At 41.2% G+C, this 16,985-nt stretch overlaps 1 pseudogene; it reads right to left on the reverse strand.

Annotated features, from left to right (window-relative positions):
- Positions 1–8,992: 8,992 nt before the first annotated feature.
- On the reverse strand, positions 8,993–9,164 carry LOC132569187 (U2 spliceosomal RNA; annotated as a pseudogene).
- Between the last annotated feature and the right edge of the window lie 7,821 nt (positions 9,165–16,985).

Genomic DNA, 16,985 nt, shown 5'->3' on the forward strand with positions numbered 1-16,985 from the left:
CTGGGACATAATTATCATTTGAAACCATGCTGCACAAACAAAACTGTGGAAAATCATTTGTACAATGAAAAGGTTAAAAAAGGTAGTCACCTGTGCAAGCACCAGTTATTTCCAACTCTGGGGTGACGTGAGTTATGTTTCCTGGTACCCATTTTCCTCTACCCCAAATGTGAGAGAGTCTTGGCTTTCCTCCACTGGAGCAGAAAGTGCTCCAGAGGAACTCAGGAAATGTCTTTGTATCTGCAATGAGGACCGCACCTCTTAAGAAACCTCCATTGTAAGGAAAATGCTTGGTTTGCAGCTACCTGACATTTTGTGATTGGCCCCAGCATCCCATCAATCTCCTCTTCTCCAGAATGCTCATTCTGGAGGAGAAGAGATTGAGGGGGGACATGATTGCTCTCTTTAAATATTTGAAAGGCTATCATTTAGAGGAGGGCAAGGAACTGTTCCACTTAGCAGCCGAGGAAGGACTTGAAGCAATGGGCTCAAATTACAAGCAGAAATGTACTGGCTGGATATTAGAAAAAAATTTTTTATAGTCTTGAGTAGTTCAGAGGTGGAACCAGCTGCCTAGGAAGGTGGTGAGCTTCCCTTCATTGGCAGTCTTCAAAATGTGGCTGGATGATTATTTGTTGGATTTGCTTTAGGCTGATCCTGCATATGGCAGGGGGTAGGACTAGATGGTCTGTATGGCCCCTTCTAACTCTATGATTTTATGTTAGCCATTTTGTGAATGCCTTCTGTAGTATCCATTTTCTGCTGGTGCCCACTCCAGTTCCCAGAATTCTGTGAGCACCTACAGGCTCAACAAGACTGAGGGTCCCTTCTGTACTATATGAGCAACTGGCCTGATCCATCAGAGTAATAGAATTACAGAGATAGAAAAGTCCATACAGGCCATCTAGTCCAACCTCCTGCTTAATGCAGGATCAGCCTAAAACATCCCTTATGCTAAGTGTCCAACCATTGTTTGAAGACTGTCAGTGAGGGCGGGAGGAGGCTCACCACCTCCCTAGGTAGCCAATTCCACTGCTGAACTGTAAAACAAAAGCCTAAGATCCAGCTGATATCTTTCCACCTGTAACTTAAATTGTGAGTCCTATCCTCTGCTACCAATGGGAACAGCTCCCTGCCCTCCTCTATGTGACAGAAGGGTACACCTTTGGAAGATATCTGCCATGTAGTGACCTGGTCCTTTTCCGATACCTTCATTCACCACTACTCTTGATGTGAACACATGGAGGGACTTAGCAGCTGGCAAAACTGCTTCTTCATTCTCTGCTCCAGTAACTCACCCCACCTCCAAGGTAAGGAGATTTTTATTCTCCAAATGTGGGAATGCACTGAAGACTGAAGATGAAAACAAGATTGCATTTACCTGTATCCGTTGTTCATCAAGGTCTTCTGTGCAGGCACACATTCCCTCTCCTCTGCCCCCCTGTGAGTGTACTGTCTTTTGGCTCATGGGAGCTCAGGTGGGACTGGGGAATGGAGGGAGCTCCTCTTAGCAGGCACATGACTGATGAGTGCGAGGAGGCTCAAATGGCCTTCTATAGTGGAAGGATCCTCTTGCAATGCCTTTTAGAACAAGCAGCTGTAGAGAGCCTCTGGTGGCTGGCCTGCTTAAGTGCAGTTCCCAGTGTGTGCCTGCACAAGATCTTGATGACCAAAGGTTGCAGGTAAGTGCAACCCTGTTTTATTCACCTGCCCACTTTTCCAGTGTGTCCCATTCTCCTTACATTGTACTTTTAAGGTTCTACAATTAATCTGAGCCAAAAGAGAAGTTGTGACCCTTGATTTTGATGGGAAAGATCTGCAGAAATGCTTTAAAATCTTGCTGTGATCAATGGGGCTTAAAAGTGTCTTATCTTGATTTCATGTCTGTCTTTTATAGACAGCTGGATAATTTTTCCTGTCACATACACTAAGCACAAAGTTACTTTCCAAATGTGCACGTGAGAAAGAATGAAATGATGTTGATTTGTTGTTAGTTTTTGCCTTCACATAGCATTTTATACATTGTATGCTATTGCTGTCTAGAGAGCCAGTTTGGTGTAGACTATAGAGAGACTACAGAGCCAGTTTGGTGTAATTAAGTGCACAGACTCTTATCTGGGATAACCGGGTTTGATTTCCCACTCTTCCACTTGCAGCTGCTGGAATGGTCTTGGGTCAGCCGTAGCTCTTGCAGAGTTGTCCTTGAAAGGGCAGCTTCTGTGAGTCCTCTCAGTCCCACCTACCTCACAGGGTGTTTGTTGTGGGGGAGGAAGATAATGGAGATTGTGAGCCGCTCTGAGACTCTTCAGAGTGGAGGGCGGAATATAAATCTAATATCTTCTTCTGTCTCCAGATAGAGTTACTGTCCTTTCATAATGCAAGGAAGCCACATTAGTAAGAATGAAGCATGCCAAATAATGTCCAAAAAAATGGGGAGTTGATGTCAGACAACTAGCCTTGGGGCAGAACTAACAAAATTTGTTGTAGGGAATGAGCTTTTGTGAGTTGCTGCTCACTTCTTCAGATCCAGCTAGAATGTGAGTCCATCTGTCCTATATATTGGAAAGTGGAGTGATTTCAGATGCCAAATGACATTAGCAGGCAAAAGGCAATTGCAAGTATGATTGGATTAGGTCTGATATGCAGAGAGGTAGTAGGCATGGAGAAATCAGCATTGGTAATAAGTCGGAAAACCTAGGTCTCGATTCAGTCCAGGTGGATGTATTGTCTTGATTGGACTGAATTGAGACCTAGGTTTCCTGTCTCATTACCAAAGCTTATATCCTATAACAAATTTTGTTAGTCTTTACTGTGCTATTGGACTCTTACTGTTTTCTACTGCTACAGACAGACTAACACGGCTACCCATTTTGACTTATCTCCATTGGGGGAAGAGCTACTTACTACGGAGGAAGGGTTGTGGAAGGCATCAAACTTTGCTTAGTAGAATGGTAGAATACAACCCAGTGATTAGTATATCCAGCCAAATCTTTAAAGCACCTCTACTGGATCCCACCAAATCTTAGGCAAAATAGATTTTTCTGCCTTCTTACAAGATGTTACAGAAGCATGGGAAAGTTATCTTTTTAAGGATTACTTGCTTTTTGAGGATGGGGAAAGTATTAATTTAAAACACTTTACACAAATTGCATTTACAGTTTTTTATCGAGCAGAAAATGCCTATGGTCCTAATGTTTTAGTGCATGGTCATGGAAAAATCAGTGCAACAAAGCAAGATATACTGCACTTGAAATCAGATTGGACTGTTTTTAAAGTAAGAATATGCCTGGACAAGAGCAATTCTTTTGTTCTTCAAGGAATCTGCAAGAAGAAGGGATGGTAATGCTCAGCCACGTGCGAGACAAGAACTGGCTCAGTCAGACAATGTCTATATTGGGAAAGTACATCCCATCTACCCCTCCCAATTCCCCAAATCGTTAGCCTGCCTGAACTGGAAAGAAACTCCTTACGGATTGCTAATATGGTGATCAGCTGTACTCAGAGTGTGCCTGCCAAATCAAGGCATAAAGCAAAGCACTGAAGATAAAAGTTTTCGCAGCAGTACTTCCAGAACAGAGGAGATGCTGCAGGAAGCCAACGAGGCTACATTTTTCTGCTAGATTTAAACAGCTGTGTGAAATTCACCAAAAGGTTGCCAAGAAGCCGATCTGAGCATAAAAAAATGTAAAGTGGTGTGAATGGTGTGCTATAAATAATAATAATAATAACAGGGTCCATAATAATCCCAGGGACATTTCCAGCAAGACAGCAGGAGATGACTATATAGAACCAAAGGACAGATTCCCATCTCTCTAGAGGCTGCTTTTCAATATTTACACAGAGCATGTTGCATGCTGGGAAAGGTTTCAGGAGTTCATTGTGTGAATTCTCACGGAGACAGTACACTGCAGACATGATCAATAAACTTCCTAGTTATGTATCTCAAAGCAGAGTCTGGGCTCACTGATGTAGGGAACTCCTGGGATTGAAGGACACACAAGATGTGTGATATGGTGAAAACAAAAATACAGAAGCAAAACCTGGAATTATTATCTTCTGGGCAGGGGAGCTACTAACATTTCCATAATAAACTGATGGAGACTGCTATGTCACATGTGGAAATAGTTAAGAAAAAGGAGCAAGAAGTCATTTTATTGGAAGCAACCCATGATTCTAAAGATTGATATGATTATTTTTTTACTGCTTTAGCCTTAGATAAATAGGAACACATCTGGATTTATATTTCCCCCCAAAATAGAACCTCTTCACTGTACACATAGCTGCCTGGATTCAATGGCACAGTTTTGAAGCCTTAATGTCATATAAGTTTTCTTAAGAGTGAATGGCAAGGTCTACCAATTTACCCCATCAAATCAGCTCATTGAGCCTAAGGTTGCCAACTCCAACTTGTGAAATTCCTGGAGATTGCAGGGGGAGGGGCTGATCCCCAAGAGCATGATAATTTGCCTAGTGGCAAAAAGGCCAGTTCACTTATTGCAATCAACTATTAATTATTTAGATATTGGTGGTGGCAGGAAGTGTTGCCAAATCACAGGTGACCCAGTTTGGTTTTCAAGGCTAGAGATGTCCAGAGATGGTTAGCCATTGCCTGGCTCTGTGTCACAACTCTAGTATTCCATGGAGGTCTTCCATCCAGATATGAAGCAGGGCAGACCCTGCTTAACTTCCAAGTTCTGATGACATCAGCCTAGCCTGGGCTATCAAGATCAGGATATTTGGATATTCAAACTCTGCTTTTCTTTCTATTGAGGACTCAACCATGCTGGATTCTTCTGTGCCACTTAAGCAGTGTCCAAAGCACTGATTCTCACAACCTAGTCTATGAAATGAGAGCCAGTGTTGTGTAGTGGTTAGAGTGTCAGACTAGAATCTGGGAGACCTGGGTTCAAATCCCCACTCTACCACAGAAGTTCACAAAGTGACTCTGGGCCAGTCACTTTTGCTCAGCCTACCTCACATCATAGGATTTTTGTGAAGATAAAATGGAGCCAGAGAGAACAATGTTATAACTAGGCCATTTTGGTTCTCCACTGTAGAGAAAAATAGGGTATACATATCTAAATAAATGAAATCATCATTCCCTCCTAAAACAGACAAAAGCCTACAGTAGCTCTGCTTGCCACAAAATGGGGTGTTCCAACTGGACCCCTCCCATCTCTACTGCAGTTGCTGCATAAAGGAACACCTCAGGGGCAGCACCCAGATGTTATGGGTGACTATGTGTGTCTACAAGGGGCCCATAAGAGTGGCATGTCCTCCAAGTTGTTGCTTTGAAATTATGTAAACATTTTGATTGAGCAGAGACTGTCTGGAAATGTCTCTGCTTGAAAACAACTCCACAAACAGCTTGGAAGTTTGTGGAATGTTCATGCTGATTGACCTGTCACAAACGTGATTTTGCGAACCACAAACCAGCCAAAATTCATCACAAGCCAATTTGTATCCATCCCTATTCAAGAGATTTGTGTCTACCTACACCACTAGCATCCTGTTGCCACTCATTTGGATTTCCAGCTCCAAGGAAAGACACTGCTTATATTTAGAAGCAGATGATGACCTAAGAGGGGCTTTGAAGGACCAAGGACCAATCCTTGCCTTTATTTCGTAGGGCTACATATGGGTGGTGCAGATGATATGCTGGTCTGTACAATCCAGCACTTGAATGTCCACTGCAGTCAGCATAACAGACACTAGTTAGAGCTGTAACAATAGCAATCCTGACAGTGGCTCTATAAAATATTTATGTTTCAGTGAATCTTCTCTCCCCCCTGCCCCCATTACCTTAGTCAGCAGCAACTGAAGACTGGTAAATATGCAACCAGACAGTAAGGGCTTTGCTTCCCCTTTGCAACAGATTTGAATAATACATTGAGCCCCAAAGTAATTTACATCTCAATAAAATGCATATTATTTCCCTGACTTATCTTTTGCTGCTCCTTAAGAGGACTTAAAAATATTAATACTACCAGCTGGCTATCTTAAGACCCACTTCTAAAACTCACCCTGATCTGTGACTATTTGCATCTGTGGTAACCACTGCTCTGCACAGCTGGTGTATTAGATGCCCCCATAGAGTGGCATGGACAGACATGAACTGGCGATATAGAGGGGGTTATTATTATTAATTTATTTATTATACTTTTATATCACCCTCCCTGGCTTGTCATCTAATAGTTTCTGTTCCTTGGAGAAAAATTGCTATGCAGAGAGGGCATATATTGGAAACATACCCCCAAATCACAGGACTCCACATAATTTGTCTGTGCACATAAAGGGAGTTAAGACCAAGGTCCATCTAATCCAGCTGTGGAGACTGGATATCTCTGAGAAGTTCACTGGCATTATCCTCATCCACCTCTTCTTCCTCATTTACAACCCACTCTTCTCACTGGAACTGAAGGCAGATTACAGGTACAATTAAGTTGATCACAAAATATAACATCAGGCCATCAGTGAATAAATTTCAATATATTTGTTTATTTAAAACATTTTTATACTTCCTTTCCACCCAATCAAGGTCCACAAAGTGGTGAACATTAAAACACTAAACAAAATACAGTTAAAACTATAACATTCAATTATTATTATTATTATTTAGTTAATTTATATTCCGCCCTTTCCCACGAATGGGCTCAGGGTGGAGTACAACATATAAAACCATTAAAACAATTCAACAATAAATTAAAAACCATAGCACTATGAGTCAATCAAAAGAGGTGCTTAAATTCCAATAGGAGGTGACCCAGTAATAGGCCGGGAAGATATCATATCAACTCTACAGCAACAACACACAGCAAGGGAGACCAGATTAGATGTATCACAGATGCCCACTGCCTCAACCAAAGGCCTAGCGAAACAGCTCCATCTTACAGACCCTACAAAAGGATAAGGATTTGGGTAGGGCCCAGATTCAAAAACACATAAACACCAGAAGAAGGGCTAAATCCATTGTTGGGAGTACATCAGATGAAACAAAAAGTCTTCACCTACTGGCAAAAGACACCTTTAGAGGGAGACAGGTGTATCTCTCTGGGGAGGGAGTCAGTGCTGGATTAAAACCTGTGGAGGCCCCTAGGCAGTCAAAATCTTGGGGGCCCCCTTGGAAATTATCTTAGAAACTGGGCACCTGCCCCAATACCCATGGCCCTGCTGTAGACTGCAGGCACCTTCTTAAAAGCCTCTTTGATAAAGCTGCGGGGGAGAGACATAGGCAAACTTGGTGACAATGCCAGCAGCAGCTGCACCAGGCAAGTCAGGCAAAGAGCAGCTCAGTTGCTGACTGCGCTTGTAGGCTGGGAGGGCTGAAAGCAGGGGGAAACCGGGGCGGGCTGGCCTGGGGCCCCTAAAGGCATGGGGGCCCATAGGCCAGTGCCTACTTGGCCTAATTGTTAATCTGGCTCTGGAGGGAGTGCCAAAGTTTTGGTGCCATGATGGAGAACTACTGCACCAAACTGGAGAAGGCCCTTTCTTGGGTTGCCACTGATGTAACCTCAGATGGTGAGGACAACTGAAGTAGGGCCTCTGAGGATGACCAGAATGCGTAGAGAGGTTCATGAGAGAGATGGCTGTTGTGGCGGCTATGGCGGAGGGGGAGACTTTGAGGCAACTGCCTTCTAGACTGACAATTTGCCCTGTACTTTGCTCTGGTCTCTCCTATAGATTCTTACAGCAACACTATGAGTGGAAATAGTGGGCCCAAAAGGAAGCTGAACTCTAGGAGTTTGTTATTGCTCATCAGATCAAAGGTTAGATTGAAGAGGAGGTTTTAAAAACAGCAAAAAATACAACCTATTACATTTTTGTCCTGCCCCTCCGCTAAGTGGCTATCTCATTCTCCCTTCCTCCCTGTTGTCCTTACAACAACCCTGTGAGCTAGTTTAGGTCGAGTGAATGACTAAGATCACCTAGTGAGTGAATGACTAAGATGAGTGAGCAGGGATTCAAGCCTGGGTCTCCCCTGCATGATGCTACCCATTGAACTACATTGTCTCTGTATGGTTCATAACTTTACCAACTTCCATAACAGTTTCCCTTGGTCTCTCCCTTCCCTCCCCACAAAGAAGCTCCAGGTTTTTGATGATAACAAAGGTATTCCGATGCTTTGATCATTTCAGTGCTGCTTGGTGTAGTGATCAAGTGCGCAGACACAAGTTCTCTCAAGGCTGTTCTGCTAAAGAGCAGTTCTTGGAGAGTTTTCTCAACCCCACCTACCTCACAGGGTAATAGATCAAAGTTGGAGTCCAGTAGCATCTTTTAAGACCAACCAAGTTTTATTCAGAATGTAAGCTTCCGTATGCATGCATACGATGTATGATGAAGTATGCATGCCTATGAAAGCTTACATTCTGAATAAAACTTGGTTGGTCTTAAAGGTGTTACTGGACTCCAACTTTGTTCTATTGCTATTGCTTCAGACTAATATGGCTAGCCACCTGGATCTACCTCACAGGGTGTCTTTTGTGGGGAGGGGAAGGAAAAAGAGATTTGTAAGCTTCTCTGAGACTTTCTTGGCTAGTGAAGGGTGGGGTATAAATTCAATCTCTTCTTTTTTCTTCTATTTCCCCCTTGCTCTCAAATATGTTTTTAAATGGGGCACGTTCATGCATAAGACATGTCAATTTTATATTGTTTTCACAAACATTGCAGATAAATTTCAGCATGTTTATTCTGTACTACAGCAGTCCAAAGGCAGTGCGGTGCTTGCAGTGGAAGATCCAACTATCAGGGCCCTTCTTTATTCTTACTGGTTCATCAATCAGCCATTCTGGTCCCTTCCCAGTCAAAGCAGAAGGTTTTATACCCCATCTTTCACTACTTGAAAGAGTCTCAGAGTGGCTTACCTTTGTCTCCCCACAACAGATGCCCTGTGAGGTAGGCGGGGCTGAGAGAGCTCTGAGAGAATTGTGACTGACCTAAGGTCACCCAGCTGGTTTCATGTGGAGAAGCGGGAAATCAAACCTGGTTCTCCAGATTAGAGTCTACCACTCTTAACCACTACACCACAGCTGGCTCTCATAGAAATCCCAGTTCCAAGACTCCATTTAATATGCAGTCCTCAAATAGAGGATATATCAGATATTAAACTGATAAGAACAAATGACTTTATAGACAATGCTCTCCCAGCCAAAAGGCTGAGAAGCAAAGATGAAGATGAGCTTTCCAAAGGGATTTGAAGGAAGCAGAGTGATGGCAGAGGTCTATGCAGTCATTCCTTAACTTCATTTCTATTTTATGGGTGTACATACTGATCTTTCGTTTTGGGGTCTGAGCTTTAGAAGAGCGTTAATGCCATGCTTTTATAATTCTTCAAGAGCAAGTCTTGTGATATAGACCAGCATCCTTTTCAGTAGCTCAGTGGACAGTTATTACTAAAGCAGCTACAATTCTGAAAATGGGTTTAACAGACTGCTTTTTTCCCCTCCTTCTCTGTGTGCTGCATATGCTACTAGTCACTTGACTCTTGAATGGAAAAGATGATATATAAAAGGACAAAAACTTTATAGAGCTGTTCAGAACAATCCTAAAACAGTTACACTGTTCTAAGCTTATTGGCTTCATTGGGTTTAAGAGGCTGTAATTGACCTGAATAGCCCAGCCTAGCCTGATCATATAGCATCTTGGAAGCTAAGCAGTATCAGCCCTGGTTAGTATTCAGATGGGAGAGAAGAGTTGTTATGACGAGGAAGACAATGGCAAACTATCTCTAAACATCTCTTGCCTTGAAAACTGTACAGTGTGGTTCAGTCACCCCAGACTATTTTTTTAAAAAAGCAGTAATGTAATATCTTTGAGCAGGGGGAGACCAACCTGAACATGACAAAATAATGGTCTGGAAGAATTCCAGAAGAGTAGAATGGTCTGGAAGAGTAGAAGAGTTCACTGGTGGGATTGGTGGAATGGGTCTGTCCTCATGATCCCCAAGCTGCCCTAAACTCCTCTCTGAGGACTGGGAGTTAAAGACAAATGTGCCACAGGATGGGGCATTGCAGTGACGTGTGGGAATCAGGTAAAATTGCCTCTTTCTCTCCCACTGAGATTTGAATCAGCAGAAAAGAAGAAAGTTGCTTTTATATTATTCACTCTGGGTGCTGGTGTGTCCTGTCCTGTGAAGTGTTTGGCTTGCCTCCAGGTTCTCAGATAAGATTTCTTGGCTGCTTGGGGAAATTGGGTAAAGAGCCACAATGCCAACTTCTTCCATAAAGTCTTGTGTTGGATTTTAACGTTCAGGTTTTCTGCAACACCTTCTGGTCTCCATTTCAAGAAGGTTTTAGGCTTTTTCATTGTGTTCTGATGAACAGTTCTGGGGAGACTTCCGGTCTATGGCGGGCTGAGAAGGACGCGTCTACTCCCTGCTCCGGTAAAGTTTAAAGCTTTCTCCAGCTGTACTGCCCGAAAAGAAAACATTGAACTTTTTTGCTCACAGTTTACAAGTGATGAATTGCTTAAGTGCCTAGTTGCGCTTATCTGGTGATTTATAGCCGCCTGGCAACCTGTTTAAGTTGCGAGCTGTTAAATTTCCTCTGGTGCTTCTGTGCTCCTGTGTTCTGAGCTGGCCGTTTGTGCTGTTTGACTCGTCCTTGTTGGAGTTAAGACCCAGTGAGGTGGCTGTTTCTGTTCTTGGTTTTGAGAAGAACTTGGAAAGAATTTGGAAAGGTGGCGTCTGGAACTAGGAGCGCAGCCAGAATGGGGAAAAACAACAAAGATAAGCCTGGGGAGGCGGCTGAAGCTCCTTCTGCTACACTTGACTCATTAGCGGCCATGTTAGAAACTATGCGGCAAGAACTCAAGCCTTTGAAAGATATACCAGTCTATATTACACAGCTTCGAGCTGATATCAGAGAGCTAAAAATTGAACTTTCTGCTATGCAAGAAAAATTCCAGTCAGTGAGTGCCAAATGCATTGAAGTGGAGGAAAGACTTGCCACCCACGAGACATCATGCAATGAAAAAATTGCCTTATTAACTAGTCGGGTGGATCAATTTGACTCTGCACTGAGGCGCCGTTCTCTCAAGGTACTCGGGTTGATTGGTGTGGAGGCAAGAACCAACGCCGAGTGGGTAGACTTCATGGACCTTTTTTTCAGGCAAGTCTTCAAGTTGGACCAAGCATACCCCTTGGACATTGAAAAAGTAAATAGATTCTTCTCCCCCCATCGTGAGGGGGAGGGAATACAAGTTATTTCAGTCCAATTTCTCAAAATTGCAACCCGAGACGATATTTTGGCTAAGTTTCGACAGTATACTGCTAAGGAGCCTCTGTGCTGGGGGGCAAATGAACGGAAAATTATGATCTTTCCTGATTATGCAAAACATATTGTGGAGGCCAGGAAAAGATTCAAACTAGCGAAGGACATGGCCCGTCAGTTGCGACTGGAATACTATCTGGGCTTCCCAGCAGTCCTATCAATCACACATGCAGAAGAGACTAGGCGCTTCTCCAGTCCTAGAAAAGCAGAAAAGTACCTGCAACAGATTAAGGACCAGTCTTAACATGTCCTTAGTCTAACTAATGAGAGTATTAATTCATTTATTAATCTATTAATTATTTGAGTTTCTGAGTCTCTAGGGATTTGTTATTAAGTGTAAAAACTGTTATATGTATATATATGTGGAGGGCAAATGAATTAAATTAATTAAGCATTTAAGTTGCCGGTTGGGTAAAAGAATAATGGGTATTTATGAAAGCAGATTTCTAATTTAAAATGGAGTGTGGCAGAGCTAGTAGCGGGGAAATATATATATATATGGTGTGAACTGTTTTTCTGTGTATGAGTTGGGCAGCAAAAACAGCTAAACAGCTGGAGGTTTTATAGATACCTCTCTAAGGGGGTAGGGAGTGGCAGAGATCCCGGAAGCACCCCATATAATCGGAAGTCCTTGGGAGTATCACAGGGGTGGGTCAGGGGTGGGGGGGAAAAACACACATGTATTAAACAAAATGAAATTGATAGGCTTAAACACTATATGGTTAGCTTTAAGTTCTAGAAATGGACAGAAACAAGAAAGAAGGCACTCATCTAATATTATAATCTATGGTATATACAAGATTAAGTTGAAAGTATTGTTTCTTTGTTTACATGTTTCATAATTAAGAATAAGGGTGATTTAAGATGGTAAAGATTCTAACGGTTAATATACATGGCGCTAGGACTACAAAAAAGAGAATGTTGCTCTGGCAAACGTGTAAGTCCATGGGTGTAGGGATAATATTTATTCAAGAAACCCATACCTTAAGTTCGGAATGTAGTTGGTTCTGTCAGGAGAAGGGAACTCAGGTTTTTTCCACCGATTATAATATTAATTCACGTGGCGTGGCAATTCTAATACGCAAGATTGCTAATGTGTCAGTTCAACAAGTCATCTCAGATCCAGAAGGAAGATATATTGTGTTGCATACTCATATGTATGGAAAAAAGGTTTTATTGATTTCAATATATGGTTCAAACCGTGATCAACCTGCTGTTCTTCATAAAATAGGAGAAAGTATCCAGAATATGGAGTGGGATGACATTGTTTTTGGTGGTGACTTCAACGTAACTATGGACCCGCTTCTGGATAGGAGCGACGCTAATATAAATAGACTCCCACAAGTTAGAGCAGTGTTGAGTGGCTATATGAAGGATTTGAGGTTGACTGATATATGGAGATTGTTACATCCTACACTCAGGGAATACACATTTTATTCAAGGGTTCATAACCTGATGTCTAGACTTGATTTCTTCTTGTTATCTCCCGATTTAATTTCAAAGGTGAATACTTGCGAGATAATCCATTCAACAATCTCTGACCACAATATGGTCCTGTTAGATATTCACTTGGCTCTTCAAGAAAAACCAAAAACAGCTTGGTGCTTTAATGCTACTTTGTTAGCGGATGACACATTTGTATCACAAATGCGAAGAGAAATCAATGAGTTCTTTGAGATAAATGAAGGCTCGTCATCTTCTAGATCTATAGAATGGGAAGCATTTAAAGCAGTGATCCGTGGGAAAGTTATTGCCTATACTGCACATAAAAAAAGAACAAGCGAAGAGCGGCTTGTATCTCTGGAGAATGAGTTAACTCAGGCTTGGACAATAATGTATCAAAGCCCAAATGTGCTATCCTATAAATTGATCCAAAATTTGAATTATCAAATTAATTTATTAAAATATCATACACTTGAGCAAATCATGTACAAATCTCGTCATCAGCACTGGGAGTCAGGTGATAGAATAGGAAGAATATTATCAAATAAATTAAAAAGGGAAAAAGCTGATAAAAAAATCATTGCGATTAAAAATAGACAGAATAAGATCTGCATAGATTCACAGGAGATTGTTAACTCTTTCTTTGAGTTCTATCAACAATTATATAATATCCCACAGATAGCAGAAGAGTCACAGATATCTAGCTTTCTGAAATGGGTAGAACTAAGTAAATTAAATAGTGAACAAAAAGTGGATCTTGCGCAAAAAATAACTAGTCTAGAGATTAAGGTCGCAATTGATTCCTTAAAACGCCGTACAGCCCCTGGCCCAGATGGTTTTATATCTGAATGGTACCTTGAATTTCAGGATGTGCTGATTCCTAAGTTACATCAGTTATATAACTCTTGGTATCAAAATGACTCTATACCAGAAGTAATGAATGAGTCTTTGATAATCGTGATCCCGAAACCCAATAAAGATCGGTTGGAATGTACTAGTTACAGACCAATTTCTCTAATTAATCTTGATATAAAAATCTTAGCAATAATTTTGGCTAATCGGGTTAAGAGAGTAGCGGGGTCTTTGATACACAAAGACCAAACAGGATTTATGTACGGCAGAAATGGGCAGGACAATATCCGGTTGGCATTAGACATAATTGATCTGCAAAGAGATTCTATGGAAAACTCAGCGCTAATCTCTTTGGATGCTGAAAAAGCGTTCGATTCAATCCATAAGAACTTTATTTTTTCGGTTTTATCACATTTGAATTTTCCTCAATCATTGATAAAATGGATTAAATTACTATACCATAATCCATCATCCCGATTAAAAATTAATGATAATTTATCACCTCCTATTCGATTAAATCGCGGTGTGAGACAGGGGTGTCCTCTCTCACCTCTTATTTTCAATTTGTGTATTGAACCTTTAGCGGCAGCCATTAGAAAATCTAAGGACGTTATAGGGATTAAATTTAAGAGTTTGGAATATAAACTTGCTTTATACGCAGATGATCTATTGCTGTTTGTGTCGAACCCTGAGCATTCTATCCCAGCTGTAATGACAATAATTGACAATTTCGGCAAGTTAGCTGGGTATAAAATAAACTGGTCTAAATCTGAGCTGATGCCATTAGGGCGTGGAAGTTTAGATTATAGCTCTTTCCAGTTAGCAGTTACAACAGGGCAGGTGAAATATTTAGGCCTTTTTTTGCCCAACGATCTATCGCAGCTAGTTAAGATTAATTTAGATAGGGTATTAACCAATATAACGACAGATCTAGAAAGGTGGAAGGGCTTGACCCTGTCATTATGGGGGAAAATTAATACTTTAAAAATGTGCATATTTCCAAAATTAATTTATATTTTGAGAGGCATTCCTATTCTAATCCCTAAGAAATGGTTCAATAAAATCGATGGGATCCTATCTAAGTTTATTTGGGGCTCCAGTCGACCTAAGATCTCTATGCTTAAGCTTCAGAGAGAGGTGAAGGAAGGTGGTTTTGGGGTTCCGAACCTGTTATTATATCACAGAGCCCTTTTATTAGCTGCAGTTAAATGGTGGAATCTTGTCAGCTTGGATAACGCACCGACCTGGGCATCGCTTGAGGGCGCAATGATATTTCCATTGGAGGGATGCTATGCACTAGGTTCGACGTTCTCTGTGATAAAACATCCACTGAGATCAATTACTTCAGCTAGAAAAGTATGGGAGCTGACACTGAAACTGGTTAACGCTGACCCTTTCTCGCATGAAAAAGCCTCTTTGTGGGGCAATCCTTTAATTAAGATAGGCAATAAGCCGGTTTTTTGGCTTCGGTGGATGCACGCCGGTATTGTTTCTTTGGATCAGTTAAAAAATCAAGAGGATGAGTTTATTGCACACTATGAACTTCCAACTCAAATAACATCTTTACCATTATATCAGTGGAATTTTATGCAAATAAAACAAGCCTTGCGAACTGTGTTCGGGCCTGATGCGTTGGCGGCATCACAGTGCCCGCCATTGTTTGGTCAACTGTCTGAGGCATTTGAGCAGAAGAAATCCAATTTAGTGTTGTATAATATACTGAAGGAGATTACAATACCTGACCTATCTGCACTAAATCAAAAATGGAATCTAGAGGTTCAATGTCACGTGAACTTGGACCAATGGGAAGATTGTTGTAATAAAATTAGGAAGTCCACTCTGGACATCAGGTTGATAACTATACAACAGAAAGTATTGCATAGAGTTTATTGGACCCCACTTCGTATGTTTAAGAGAGCAATGCTATCCTCAGCAGAGTGTTGGAGATGTAAGAGCAGAGAGGCAAATCTCACACATATGCTATTTAACTGTGAGGTGATTCAGAATTTTTGGCAACAGGTGTTATTGAAAATAAAGGATACAATTAAACGTCAACTACCATGGCAAGATAGTCACTTAATACTAAACTTTTTTCCGAAAGAATGGAAATTAAAGAAGGGGCAAAAATTATGGTTAGGAAGGGCTCTGTTGATAGCAAAACGCCAAATTCTTAAACATTGGAAACAAAATGATGTAATTCCAATTCTTCTTTGGGAAGATGACTTATTGAAACTTGCAGCTTTTGAAAAAATATCGTTTTCTGGTCGTAGACAAATGTGTCGTTTTAATGAGATTTGGAGTCCATTTATGCAAATGATGAATGTTTAGCTGATTTGATTTGATATCGTTGTAAACTGTATCGCTTTACTTTTCTTGTATTCACTATATGAAAGTTAGGTTGATGTTCTTCTTTCTGATATCTATTAATGTTTAACTTGAGTAACTATTGTAATTTTATGCACTGGGGTTTCACATGTGGGGTTTTTAAAACAACAATAAAATAAAAAAAAAATTAAAAAAAAAAACTTCTTCCATAAAGTCTTGTGTTGGATTTTAACGTTCAGGTTTTCTGCAACACCTTCTGGTCTCCATTTCAAGAAGGTTTTAGGCTTTTTCATTGTGTTCTGATGAACAGTTCTGGGGAATTTGAAAGCTTGCAGTCACCATTTCTGGATGGGCCTGATCCAAAGGCATTACCCTACTCTGTTTGGGATTTTCCTGTGAAACAGCATAAACTACCTACAGTCTTTATTTTCAGATCGTGTGATATTTTGATCTAATAAGTGGCTGGATCTGGAAAATGTTTGAAGAGATGTGCATATACAGGGCTTTTTTTGCTGGAAAAAGAGGTGCTGGAACTCTCAAGAGGTAAATGGAGAAACACATGAGTGCCCTCATGAACTTTTTACAGTTTTTTGAGAATGTTGAACAAAGCAGGAGTCAAGTGGCACCTTTAAGACCAACCAATGTTTATTTAGAACGTAAGCTTTCGTGTGGTCTAAAGCACACTTCATTGGACGAGAATTCCAGCACAGTGAGCAAAGCCATACATAGCTGAGCAGAGGCATACATAACTGGTAGGCAGTGGCCCAGAATGCAACATGGTACAGATTTAAGAACCAATGATAGTGAAGTAAAATTATCTGGTAGGCAGTGGTTTAGAATGTTACACTGCCTACCAAATAATTTTACTTCACTGTCATTGGTTCTTAAATCTGCACCATGTTGCATTCTGGGCCACTGCCTATCAGTTATGTATGGCTTTGCACACCGTGCTGGATTCCTTGTCTGATGAAGCACGAAAGTTTACATTCTAAATAAAAATTGGTTGGTGTTAAAGGTGCAACTTGACTCCTGCTTTGTTCAACTGCTTCAGACCAACACGACTGCTTGCTTGGATCTATCTTTTGAGAATGTTGTTTC

Source organism: Heteronotia binoei, chromosome 3 (assembly GCF_032191835.1).
Source record: "Heteronotia binoei isolate CCM8104 ecotype False Entrance Well chromosome 3, APGP_CSIRO_Hbin_v1, whole genome shotgun sequence".
NCBI classification, from domain to species: Eukaryota; Metazoa; Chordata; class Lepidosauria; order Squamata; family Gekkonidae; genus Heteronotia; species Heteronotia binoei.